The 14097-nt window shown below is 32.3% G+C and overlaps 1 pseudogene across 1 annotated transcript; it reads left to right on the top strand.

Annotated features, from left to right (window-relative positions):
• The first annotated feature begins 656 nt into the window (after positions 1-656).
• Positions 657-13545, top strand: LOC143234106 (zinc finger protein 800-like; annotated as a pseudogene). Its single transcript, XR_013018518.1, has 3 exons — positions 657-738; positions 4943-4988; positions 9255-13545. The product of XR_013018518.1 is annotated as a zinc finger protein 800-like (transcript).
• Positions 13546-14097: the final 552 nt, after the last annotated feature.

The raw sequence follows: 14097 nt of genomic DNA, 5'->3' as shown, positions 1-14097 counted from the left end.
ATATATATATACCAGTTGACGTACACGTTCAATGCACGAGAAAGACATGGGTGGCCCCAGAGATGACATAGTTAGATTATATCTAATTATCAATAACATCATCCCATTCATCGGAATGGCTAATCGTATATACCAGGCTTAATGAAAACTGGTCCCACGGTTTACCCATTATAAGCAGACACTACTTAAATTTGAGACAATGGGGCTCGGAGGGGGGTGAGACGTGAAAACCGTCCTCTGTGTTATACCTTCAAGAGCCCTAATGACACATGCAATATTTTGTAACAGTTGGTCTAGCGTTTCTCCAATTATAAGAGTACATAGTATTTTCTTAAATAATATTTAGAAATATATATAGAGAGAACGTTTAAAAACAAACTTTTCATGTAAAGATTACGTTATTTTTAAGTATAGTAATATTATTCAGAGAAATAATGTTTTATGAAGTTTCTTCTTTTTATTTTAAAGGTATGGATTAAGATAATTACGTGAGTAATTGTAAAAAGTGAATAAATAAAGTACTCAGATTTAAAGACAAGCCCACAATAAGAACAAATAATGGTATAAAGTTGTCGAATGCGTAATATTACGTGTGTTAGATGCTATTGCCATCTATTGATATGTTTTGTGATTAGGTTCGAAGAAACTTTCTTTTTCTTTAGGGTCTTAATCGTACGCGTTTCGTGGCTCATATCTTGTATTGGACTGTGTCGATCCTGTTCGTTGTTTTCTGGAACGGTACGTTTTTTTTAATATATTTCCGAAATCAGAAGTCTTACGCTGTTCGCTGCTAGTTTTATTTTTACCGTTATGAAGAGTGGGTAAAGCATAAACTCCAGATAATTTGAATAAGCCTAACATTTACAGATTTTGCTCAGTGTTCGTTGCATAACACGAGTTAAAAATTCATCGTGGTAATGCACGGCACAAGGCGAAGGTTTTATAGGTGTACTTGATAATGACAAATTAACATAAGTAGTCTTTCTTCCTATGATAATATTTATAAAAATACTTTAAGAAACTTCATCTTAATTTTGTGTGCTTTTTCTGAAGTTTTTCTATGGAGATTCAACTACTAATCTGTGGGTGTTCTACTTCGCTCCGAATGGGCTCTAGACACGGCCATGATTGTGCACACCGTTGTACGCGATAAGTCACTTGTGTTGTAAGTTAAATACCACATTCATAGCCCTCGACCAAGAAAAGCTGTGTGCGTTTAAAAAACAATTAACGTTACTTTGTTAGTTTTATGTTATTAATAATCTGTGTTGCACTTAAATGTGATAATGAAATCTTTGCTATCATTAACATAATATCTTTTGAATTAAATGCAGGTTATCTAGTCTTCTACTTTCTGGCCAGGTTTTGTCTTTTACTTAAAATTCAGTGGTGTAATTTATTAATAAACTAAATATCTCGTATACATAGCCAATGGATTAAGTTTTTTTCAAAACTAATATGAATTAAACTGTAGTTGTTTAATATTTTATTTGGAAGGTAAAATTTAAGAAGAAAAAAGAAAGAAGACTGTAAGTTATGAGTTGATGGGTATTTCAAAATAAACTTTTATCATATATATGTCTTATTTTTGATAGATACCTTACTGTTAATCTTTTTCCACTATGATCAGTTGTATATGTTTAAATATATATAGTTTCGTTAATTATAAGCTCATATTATTCAGAATGAAGCAAATATTTTGCAAAGTGTTAAATTTAAATTAAAACATAAAGTGCAGCATGAGACTAAAATTTATTAACATTTTAGGTAAAGCTTGAAGTGTTTATCAAGAGGTTTCCAGAATAGTCCATGGTTGTTATATTCTTTACATAAAATATCCACTTAAGAGTTTTGCAGTCTAGAAATAGAAAACATTTTTTATTATATGGGGTTAAATTAACTGATATAATTTAAAAAAGGGCTGGTGATATGAATAATGATACTAATGTGAATATATTTTGCATTTAAAGAAAGAAAATGTTGACTGTTGTTATACCCATTTGAAAATTTTGGAGTGAATTTCATTAATGTTATATTAATTAATACATTTCATGACTACTCATATAAATAAAACTAAAAGTTTTCACTTACTTTATTATATAAAGTAAGAGGTAGGCCTGTTAGATTTTGAAATACTTTGGTAAGTTTTTAGTTTAAAGTCACAATTAATGCTCTGAATTATTCCCCCAATGTTTCTATTTAGTTTGGATGTTTTTGCTGTATGAAAAGGAACATATTGCTACCAAGTTTTTGTGTTTGGAACAAAAAAACATTTGATAAGTTTATGTAGATAATTGTATTTCTTCTATTAGTAAATAAAAATGTTGATCTTACATGAACATTAAATTCACTTGTAGAACAGAAGGTGCTAAGATTTCTAGAAACAAAGAAAAATAAGTCAAGAAAAATTGAGTTAAAACTAAAAGAATGTTAGCCCAAAATTTAATTTGAAGAGTTTTTATATCCGTGTTAACTTTGGAAATAGATGTTTTAAAGTGAACCTTGTTACTAAAAATATTTCTTCGTAATTGTTTTACTAATTGTGATAATATTTCCAAGCTTCCTAGTTTTGTTTGTAAAGATGGGAATAATTTTTACTTAAATTTTGTTTCTAAATATACTTTTTAAAGTTTGAATAACTTTTAAAAAGCATAACTTCTGATCATAAAGAGATTTATTCTAATATTTGCAATGAACATAAGAAATCTTTAATATAAGCTTGTTATTTTTTATAATGTCTTTACATCAATAATATTTCTAAAAATTTTGAAAATTTCAAATGTGATTCCTCTTTTGTATTTTAAGTCAAAGGGTTTAGGGAGGAGGCCAGAACTCTAAAAAAATACATGTAGGCTAATTTGATTGACTTCTGTTGTTAACCAAATATTGGAATCTGTTATCAGCATTTTTTTTAGAAAATAATTTGGAAGGTTAGCATTTCATTAATGTCTCTTAGCAATCTACTTACGTGTACCTTTTGTAAGGTCTCTGTCTACTTTGATGTTGTATACTTTGATTTTCAGAAAGTCTTTGGTAGGTTCTTATAAATCTTTAATAGATAAACTAGATGCCAGATTAGATTGATAATTAACTTTGTGGTAGAAATGAAAGAGTGAGGATGAGGAAGGATTTTTGCAACAAGGAAAAAGTGAAAGATGAGATTTCTCAGATTATATTGTGGAACCTTTATTGTTTTTGTGTTACAAATTTGGTAGCTTTTTGTATAGTGCTATTTCTAAACTTGCTGTTTTGATAATACAGAACTAGAAAGAGTGAATTTTATTGAAAAAGTGTCTCTTATTCCGAACTACCTTGATAATCTTATTGAATGGGCTAGATAGTGGAAATTAAGTTTTATTATTAAGTAGTGCAAAAATTACACACTTGCAACATGGAAGTTTAAAAGGACGTGTAGGAAAGACCTGTGTGTTGTTAATTTAGAGAGATTTAGGTAACATTTGATAAGCCTTAAAGCAATCCTCTGAGTGTATGTTAGAAGTGTAAATAAGAGATAAAATATTTTGTTTTGGTTATAGGAATTTTTAAACAAACTTGTTATTATAGCTTTATATATGACTGTGGTAAGACCCTTCACAACAAGAATATTAACATGTTAAAAAAAAGGCCATGGTTATATGTCCAATATTCCAGACAAATAGCAAGTATTCTGTTTGTTTATTTAGAAATATAAAATTGAATTAAAAATATTACTATGAATTTTTGTACTCGTGTATGTTGTTTAAGTAATGATAAATTTACTTTATATACAAATAAACAAGCTTTTCTGTAATCTCATGAAGACTGGCATGTCTTGATGATTAGGACACTATACTTGCAATCTGTAAGTTCCTGGTTTGAATACCCTAATCAATCATGTTTCCCCTTTCAGCCATTAGATTTTATAATGTAATAGTCAATCCTACTGTTCTTTACTAGAGTTGGAGTTGAGAGATTTTGACTAGCTACTCTCACTCAAGTCTATCACTACAAAATTAGATATGGCTAGCAAAGATAGCCTTTGAGTAGCTTTGCATGAAATTACATATTTAAATGTATACTCTGAATGATAATATACACAGAATGACTAAGGTCTCATTGGCTCATCCAAGTCATCCTATTTACTAAACTTTGAAATAAAAATAAACATTCAAAGCCAGCCATTAAATTCACTGCATCCATTATACTTAATTGAAGGCAACCCATTTCAAACAGCAACCACCCAGTGAGAAAAATAAAACTGTTTTAGCTGAAATGGCCTTCTACACTGCAAACATTTATATTTGTTTCTGTTAGTCCTACCTTTCTCACCATTAAATACTCTAAAAGATGATGTCTTGACACTGTCAATTCCCTTAACAATCTTAAACACCTCAAATTAGATCCCTTTTAACTCATCTTTTTACAAAGGAGCAATTTCAGAGATCATATGACAACCTTTCCATTTTAGGTAGCATCCTCATAGCCTTTCTCTGAACTCTTTCTAATAATTCAATTTCCTGCACGAGGCAAGAAGCTCAAGACAATACAGTTCTTCAAACTATTGGTAACAGCATACTTACTGAAACCAAAATTCCAATATCTTTTTTTTTTCCATAACACTTAACTGTATTTCTATAAAAATTATATTTACAATTCAAATTATGATATCTCGTATATATTACTTTGCATTGATTATAATTAAAAGCCATTTGCAATTTATTCATTAAACTCAACAAATAATCTGAATAATTTTGTAAAGCAGCAGCATCTTTTTCTCAACAAGCAACACCAAAAACTTTAATATTATCGGCAAATTTATGTAAGTTAATGATCATTCCTTCTTCTATATCACTGATGTAAATTGTAAAAGTCCTTACACTGAGTGCCGAGGTATCCCACTCGTGACATTTATCCAGTTTTAATTAACTACATTTATAATGACTCTCTGCTTTCTTCTATCCAGCAACTTTTCTATCTGATGAGCCAGCTTGTCCTTCACACTTACAGAGGTAATAATTTTAACAAGCCTTGTCAAATGTTTTCTGAAAATTAAGATAACCAGTTCTACATCTGTACTTTTATTTACAAAAGCAGTGTATAGATTGTTCCATCTAAGTTTAATATGACAGTGTTATTTACTTTATATTGTGTGAGCATTAAAGTAAGTTATTTTTAGAAGTGATACTTTTGGCTAGTTTACTTACTGTAACTATTTACAGATCATTTGTTGTGTAGTTCAGTTGTTGTGAATTGACATCATGTTACTCGAACCTTCAAAACTTTTCTCATTTCTTTGATTGAGTATTGTTACTCAGTCAGGCAATATATATAGGCAACCAAGTTAGAAGAAAAGAAAGGTAGTGAAGGTAAAGTTAGGTTGTATATATCAGTTCAGCTGTAACAGGCAATCTCTCAAGCAAGTTTAAGAGCTTATATTGTAATAACAAAGTAAGGGAGAATAATTTGTTTTGTTAAAGGATGTTCTAAAGTAATTGAACTCGTCTGTGTGGACTTTGGTAAAAACTAGACAGTTATTTAAAACTGTGGACATAACTGTAACAACCAACAGTGTAACAAATTTTTCTATATACATTTGACTTGTTTTGGATGTATATCATTTTAAACAAGTAAATTGCATGCTGTCCTTTTGTTGTTGAAATTTATTGCCAACAGGTCACATATACCTACAGTAATGAATCTGGTTGCATAAAACCTGACATTTGACGAGCCAGCCAGCATTATACAGTGGTAAATGGTGGTAGAAGAAGATGTGATCAACAACAGAAATAGACCTATATAAGCACAAATGTAGTTATGTTGAAAACATAATCATGCTATGTAACCATGTTGAATGCTTTTGATAAATGGATAGAGAGAGGTGAGCAGCTTAGGCTAAAAGATAGCGATCTAACAGAGGGAGGAGAGAGAAAGAAAGACTGGAAATAGAATAATAGCACAAATTGAAATTGCCAAGCTTATCCAATAGAAAGAAGGACCCAAGAATGATAAATAGTTCAGAGCCAGTTGACACAAGCTGCCCACATTTGATGAACAGGAAGATCACATGGATGCTTTCCTGGAGAGATATGAAATATTTGCCTAAAGTGAAAACTGTGACAAAATTGATTGGGGAGACTATTTCAGCTCCCTTCTTGCAGGAAAAGACTCATAAATTTATTCAGGCATGATACAAGAAAATGCAATTGACTATGAAAAGTTGAAAGTGGCCTTTTTGAAACATTATGAACTTATCAAGGAAGTTGTTTTTTTCAGAAGTTCAGAAACATCATATTATACTGGAGAAACTGTATTTCACTTTGAGGCACATATACAGAGATACTTGATAAGATGAACTGACATGGCCAAGTGTGAAAATAGTTTTGAAGGACTGGTAGATCTACTTAATATGTGTACAGTTCATGATCACATGCTCAACTGACATGTCCATCCTAAAGAAAAGAGCACCAAAAGATGTAGACCAGATGCTCAAGCTGGCAGGACATTGTGTGGAAGCCCATGAGGGAAATATCACTGGCAAGTCCCAGAATAACTAGTTAAAGAGAGAATCAGTGATGGCTAACCAAAAGCAGAATGCCACTGTAAGTGACAAGAAGTCAAAAGACAGAAGAGGTGTTATGTTTATTTTAAAATGGGAACATTGCAAGTGAGTGCAAGTCTGTCACCAACAAGCAAATGCAGAAATCTCAACATAAAACAGCTGGAGCAATATGTAGAAAAAATGATAATGTTGGCAAGAAACAAGAAATGAGTGACTGTCATTATGGATGGTGCTGCCAAAAGAAACAGAATCAAAATAACTCATCTCACCACAAGAAGGAAGTGCTATCACCATGATTAAACATTGCATGATTGATGGCAAGCCTGAGTTAGCAAGTGAACTAACAGTGCCAGTGGTGATTATAGCATGTGACAAACATCAAGAGGTGTCAACAAGTCACAAGATGCCAGTCGGTGAAGGCCATGATGGAAACAAGAAAGTGAAAGTTCTATGAGATATGGTGCAGTAATGCAGAAGTGGGAACTAGTCTAGTATCTGATGGCTAGATTGTGGCCAAGGTACAATTTTTTTATGCTGATTTATGTGACAGGGAGAAAGTTTCCTACAGCAAGAATGAAGATGGACACTCCATATTACATGGAGGCCATGTTTATGAAGGCACCAATCTATGACTTGGTGATTAGCAGTATGCCATATAGAAAGGAGGCTGATGAGGTATCTGCAGTCACCACAAGAGCTCGGGAAAAGAGGAGGAAGCAAGACTTGAGGCTCCTGTGACTTTCAAAAGATGACATCCAAAATATATCTTTATGGGAACTGATGAAAGCACAGACAAAAGACCCTTCACTGCAGAAACTTTGGGACAGTGTCTGTGAAAAATTCTAGCATAAGACAAAAAGGGAAAGGGACTTACACAGCAGAAAACCACAAGGGAGTGCTTTACTGGATCTATTGAGCTGGTTATACTGGCTAAGTTAAACATTAAACAGATCATAATGCCAACAAAATACAGAACTCAAGTGATGAAGCTGGCTTTTGAGTCAATTATGGGAGGATGTTTGGAAGAAGGAAAACAGTAGGTAGAATTACCAACAACTTCTACTGGCCAGAGTCAGCAGAGATATGACCAAATTCTGCAGGTCATGTAACATCTGCAAAAGAAAAATACTTAGGGGGAAGGTAGTAATGGAGCCTTTGTTGAGAAGAAAAGCCATTTAGCAGAGTATCTTTGGGCTTGACTGGATCACTAGAACTTGTTTCTGACAAGGAGAACTGCTATGTGCTTACAGTTATCAACCCTACAACATATCAACCAGAAACCATCTAGGTGACTGCATATGTTAATGCAGACTGTATGAGTAGATTTTGTGTATGAATTTAAAAGAGACTTTGTATACAGTGTAAAAAATATGTAAATATTCATTTTGAAGAGGGACTTATCATATATACATGACTGTTCATTTTAAGGTTAATACAAGACTATTACTTGGTTTATTTTGCTTAAGCATTAAAGTAAGTTATTTTTAGAAGCGATAATTATGGCCAGTTTGCTTATGTAAGTGTTTACAAAGTATTTGTTGTGTAGTTCAGTTGTTGTGAATTGATGTCATGTTACTCAAACCTTTTACATTTTTCTCACTGCTTTAAGTGAGTATTGTTACATAATAACGTCCTGTAATTTGTAAAAAGCTCTAGGCCTCAGCCTGTCAAACTATTTGTCAATCTAGCTGGAAAAGTAGTAACTTTGGTTAGAAACTTCTTATAGTTTTGAAAACTTAAAGAAATATTTTCTAATTCTTTTTGCTTTAAAACTTGTAAGTCTTTCTTTGTAGCTTATCAGTACAATTTTAGTAGTGATTCTCATCTAATAGTTTTTTAAGCATTCAAAATCGTTATAATTTTGGACAGTTTTCCTTTGGGTATCTTTTTTGAACGTTATAATGAGAAGATAGGGAATGTTAATAAGTGTTATGCAATTCCTTCATTGTTTTCTGCCTTTTATGCTCACAACATAGTCATAAAAGGACAATGAATATATCTGGATCAGATTTCCCATCTCATTTTTTCTCCTTGGGCACTTTCTAAAGGAAGATCATTTTTTCACCAGCCTTCCACCAGTTCAATGTTGGATTCTAGTGAAAGGTGATATCTTATCAGAATTTTATTTCCGATAGATATTTACATCCATTAACGTCTTCCACCCAGCCTTCCAAGTTCTAGTAATATTTGGTGTAGGTGTTCTGACCAATCTTAAAATGATTAATGAATGCAATTGTGGAGAGAGTGCTGGTTACAATAGATTGTGTCACTCTCCAGTTGGTGGAGATTTGCCACATTATCATTTATGCATGGATATGCAGAAACAGGAGATTGAAGGCTAGTGGCAAGCATTGAAAATCTGTGCCAATAGAGGGCAGCAGTAATTGAAAATTTGTAAGAGAGGTAAGTATCTATCGGAAACATGTTTTCAGGTTCAGGTTAGGAAAATGTGAACTTATGTTGGCTGTAATGGTCAGGATGGGGAACCTTTGCTACAGTAGCACACAGGATAAGAGCATCAATCTCAGAATACTAGTTTGAAAAGAAGATTCTACTTTCTCGGTCCCTGATTAAAGCAGATTTTAGAAGTCCTAATACACAATATATTATGTTAATGTAAGCATATTTTGCCATTTAGAATACATTTTTATCTAGTTTTAACAGTAAAATACAAAAAGTGACTTTATTTGAGCAGATTTATTTATTTATTTTACAGCTGTTGAAGGATAAGTATGGAGAAGAAAGTGCAGGGGAAGAATCTGATTAAAAATAATACTCAGGAAAGTACAAATAATAACACTTCATCAAACTTTGAAGAACTGGATCATTCTCTTCTTCAGACTCCCTTAAACCTAGGAACTAAGGATATTCGACAGATTTTGCACTGTTTGCAGAGTGGTACAGCGTGAAGTAAGAGACATAATTTTAAATGAATGTAGAATTATTTATGAGTGCAAAGTTTGTCGAAACATGTTTCGAAGTCTAGCAAACCTTTTGGCTCACAAACGATTTTACTGCAAGAAACATCTCTGTGAATCAATGGTTCTTTTGTTTGAGAACCCTCCAGAAGAAGTGATAACAGTTCAGCCAGAAAGTCCAAAAGAGGAAGAAAATAAAAATTACTCAGATGTGGCTTCCAAAACTGAAGATAAAGATTCCAATGACCAAGTCATAGACACATGTGTAGAACCTATAATACAACATTCTGTTCCAAAAATTTACACGCCCAATAAGGAAGCTCCCAAGAGTATCAGAGAAGTATTGTGTCCAGATCCAGTTAAGGAGCATACAATCAGTCACCAAGAGCATACTAGTAAGGAGCAGGAGTTGCCAATAACAAAATCACCTATTTACTTACAACCAATTTTTGGAAATTCCAATGCAGTCATGCAAACAATCAAACCACTTGAAACAACAGATAATAAAAGCTCTGAAAAACTGGAAAAGATTTCAGAAGGAAGAGAATTGCCAATTAAAGAAGAGGACACAATTGTTATTCCAGATATCTTGCCACATGAAAGCATAACAAAAGAAGAAAAACCTGTTGAATCTTTTGTATCCCAAACACCTTCATCAAGTAGAGCTAAACAACTAGCAAACCGTACAGACTGCAATGTCCAAACGCTGACTTGTTTAAGATGTGAAACACATTATGCCTCTGTAAGCACCCTTTACTACCATATGACCAGGATTCATGCTGAAAAACGAATAGTATATCCTTGCATGTTCTGTAATTCAACTTTTGTTCAGATCTGGGGATTAACACGTCATTTAACCCACAATCATCAGAAAACCAAAGCACAGTTAAAAGAGCTGAAAAAGCAAGTAAAGTGCTATTCTTATGAAGAAACTAGAAATACAAATTTTCAAGATGGTAAGAAAAGAAAAGAGATTGAATCTTCAGAAAACACTAATAATATTAACAATAAATTACAGTTGCATACATGCCACAAGTGTGGGAGAAAATTTATGCGTAAATCATCACAGCTTTCTCATGAACTTTACTGTGGTAATCAATTTCATTCAGTAGGAAACAAAATAGAGCAACAACTTAAACCTTCAACTGGAGTAAGTGTTACACCAAATGTTATTTCTCGACCTAAGCGGGTAGCAGAGAAAAAAGTGCCTGAAGATTTTGTAAATAGCCAAACTCTGTTTAGACGGGGTTGGAAGCATGATAAAAAAAGCCCATCAAAAATGATACAAGTAAATAATGAATCTTTTCAAAATGCACAAAAGTTTATAGATATCAAAAATGTGTTTTGTAAAAAATGTCACAGGCAGTTTTCCTCCGTCTCAAACTTAAAGCGTCATGTGGCAGTGCATGCTGGTGTGCGACGCTTTAAGTGTAAATTGTGTTCTTATCAGTCTTATACCAAGTCTGATTGTCGTATTCATATACAACGAATGCACAGTAAACCAAACAGTACTCAAGATGTATTAGAAAAACTAATTATTGATCTTCCAATTAATACACCTGTAGTTCAGACAGTACTAACTAAAATAGAAGAACCAGAAAAAACTCCAAAGAAGTTGGAAGATAGTAAACAGACAAATTCTGATGTAGAATTGTGGGATGAGATACAAATATTTGATAACACAAAACCTGTACCAGCATTACATACCCCAGAAAAGACCAAAGAACATTGCGTGATTCGACTTAGGGGTTGTAGTCGTTCTAATTCATTGAGTTCAAGTAATTCTTCCCCAGAAAATGTATCAGTTTATCAACTTTCTTCTTCTGCTAGCAGTGTTATCCATTCCTCTTCTTCTAAGCCTATGTCAAACATTTGTGATTCTCTATCAACGCTTGTCACTAGGTCTGGGATTTACAAGAAAAAGTACACAGTTTCCCTTCCTACTAATGCTAGTTTCAAGAATAACTCAAAACCTGGTGATAATTCAGAAAGTAAAAAAACGCCTAATTCTGTTATTGTGACATGAAAGAAGTGAGCTAGTATTTCCAACAAAGAAACAGGAAAAACCCTCTGCATTAATAACCTCAAAGTAATTTAGTTTAAAGATAAATAACTTCCAGGAGAATATTGTTGAAGAAGGCGATAAAGATACTTGTAAAAAGTATTTAAGTATAAACTTTTGTGAAAATCTAACTTCAAAAAAGTTAATAAAATTTGCTTAAAAATTAAGCAGTATATAAATCCAGTTTTTTTTTTCTAAAATTCTATCTATTATAAAATATTTCCTTATAATTGAGGCTTGCCTTTTTCATTAAATGTTGGTAACTTGCTCATCATTTTAACCACATTTTTATTTAGGTGTGGGATAAAAAGATCAGATACTCTTAATCATCAAATATGTTATGTAAGACAATCACACATTAGTGTTTTTATAAATGACACATAGTGTTAGACATCACTGATGCTTAGCAGGATGTGTTTTTCAGTTACACATTATTGTAATTGTAAACGATATGTTTGTTATAAAACATTATTGACTGCAAGATACATATTGTCCACTGCATCAGTGTATAAAAGCAATTAGCTTGTCAGATACAGTTGATTGCTGGGTATGTTGTGTATGCAGTTTTGCATCAGTGCCAGATGTTGACACCAAAATGTGTAGCTTACCTGACCTAAACGGATTTTGGAAGTTAATTCAAATGAATAACCTGGTATGTTGCAACAGCAATTTTATCTTTCATGTTTAAGGTTTTTAATGAAACTGAAAATTGAGTTAAAAGTGTGATCTTATTTTATTTCCTAGTATACTTAAATGTATATATATGCAAGAGCTATTGCATCTGAGATAAGTAATGTGTTAGTTAAATCGTCTTCTTTTGTTTTTACTATGAATGAAATAAAACATATTTTTCTTGCAGTGTTTAAACATTCATGCTATATGGTATTTTGTATTTAACAAAATATCTGAATTTTGCAGTAATTATATAAAGTTTGATGAGCTGCAGTTACTAATGGTAATCATCATTAATTTTTCTTCTGACTGCAGTCACACCTGGAAACATATTTGAAACTAACTAAATGCAGTTTTTTTTTTATAAATCCACAAGTAGAAACTGTGATTCAGAAAAGTGATCTGGAAATTGTTTTTCATTGACAGCGTTTATTCCTCTTTTCCCAAATTGGCCCGGCATGGCCAGCTGGTTAAGACACTCAACTCATAATCTTAGGGTTGCAGGTTTGAATCCCCGTCACACCAAACATGCTTGGCTATTCAGCTGTGGGGACATTATAATATGATGGTCAATCCCATTATTCGTTAGTAAGTGTAGTCTAAGAATTGGCAGTGAGTGGTGATGACTAGCTGCCTTCCTTCTAGTCTTAAACTGCTATATTAGGGAACAGCTAGTGCAGATAACCCTCATGTATCTTTGTGCAAAATTCAAAAGAAACCAAACCAACCCAAATAATTATTTAACAGATTTAAATTTCAAATCAACATATCCTCTCAAATAGATTACAGCAAAATAATTATATATTATTTTTCCTATTGGAAACAGATGTGTAATTAGGATTATTATACTGATAAATGGAGAGCAAAAACACTTTAGACATTTTCAGTGAAGATACATGGGTGAAAGACAAGGATATACTACCAAAATTATAAATGTATGTAAATCTGTACGAGTTAAAATACTTTAATAAAATAATTGTTTAAATTGCTGAAATTTTCCATTAAAAAAGGATAACTCAAAATACAAGGTAAATTTTGTTCTTCATTATTCAAGACCAATTAATAATTTTAAAATTTTGCTAGATTATATTTTAATTTAATATATATAAAGATATTCATTGCCCTTTAGCAAATTTAAAATAATACCTTGGATAATTATTAAACACTTCCAAATGAGAGAAGAGAAAACCTGTGATGCCCAAAATTTGAAACAAACACTCTGTGTCATTAACAAGATATTTTAGTCTAATGGTTATTGTAAGCACTTCATCAAAACCTCAGATGATGTGACTGTGGTATCTTAAAGATTTCCAACAAAGAAGAGAAGTCCAAGCCAATAAAAACAGGGTGCTTGCAGATCTTGTTTGTGGATGTGTTTCTTAATGAATGCAACAGTTGGACTGCATATAATTAGACTAACACAGATTGCAAATATTTATTTACTCTTGTGCAGACAATACAATGCAGTACACAACCAGAGGTGTGCATGTACTTTTAATTGGAAAGTGTTGGTCTAGCATTAGTTAATAAAGACTTAGAACATAAAACTAAACTAAAATAGAATTATTAAACAAAAGAAAAAAAAGAGCAGTTATGTTATTTACACTTTAGTCTACCTTGGCTTCCACTGATGATTAGAATACTTTCATTATATAACAAAGAAAATACAGTTCTAAAACTAACAGGCATTTCTCTGCTAAGAATACTCAAACCCATCTGTATGGCAAACATAGCCCTAATTCGCCTCATGGCACTTACTCAAAATAAAGTGAAAGTAATGGGACTGTAAACTAAGCTAAAATGAAACATGAAATATCCACTAGAGTATAATAAAAGTTAAAAAAAAACCAGAAAGTAATGGTATTTTTGAGATCTGATGGTTAAATTACTCTGAACACATTCTGAAG

This window comes from Tachypleus tridentatus, chromosome 12 (assembly GCF_004210375.1).
Source record: "Tachypleus tridentatus isolate NWPU-2018 chromosome 12, ASM421037v1, whole genome shotgun sequence".
In the NCBI taxonomy this organism is placed as follows: domain Eukaryota; kingdom Metazoa; phylum Arthropoda; class Merostomata; order Xiphosura; family Limulidae; genus Tachypleus; species Tachypleus tridentatus.
The sequence above is the reverse complement of the archived record's forward strand: the minus strand, read 5'-3'. Positions and strand labels throughout refer to the sequence as shown.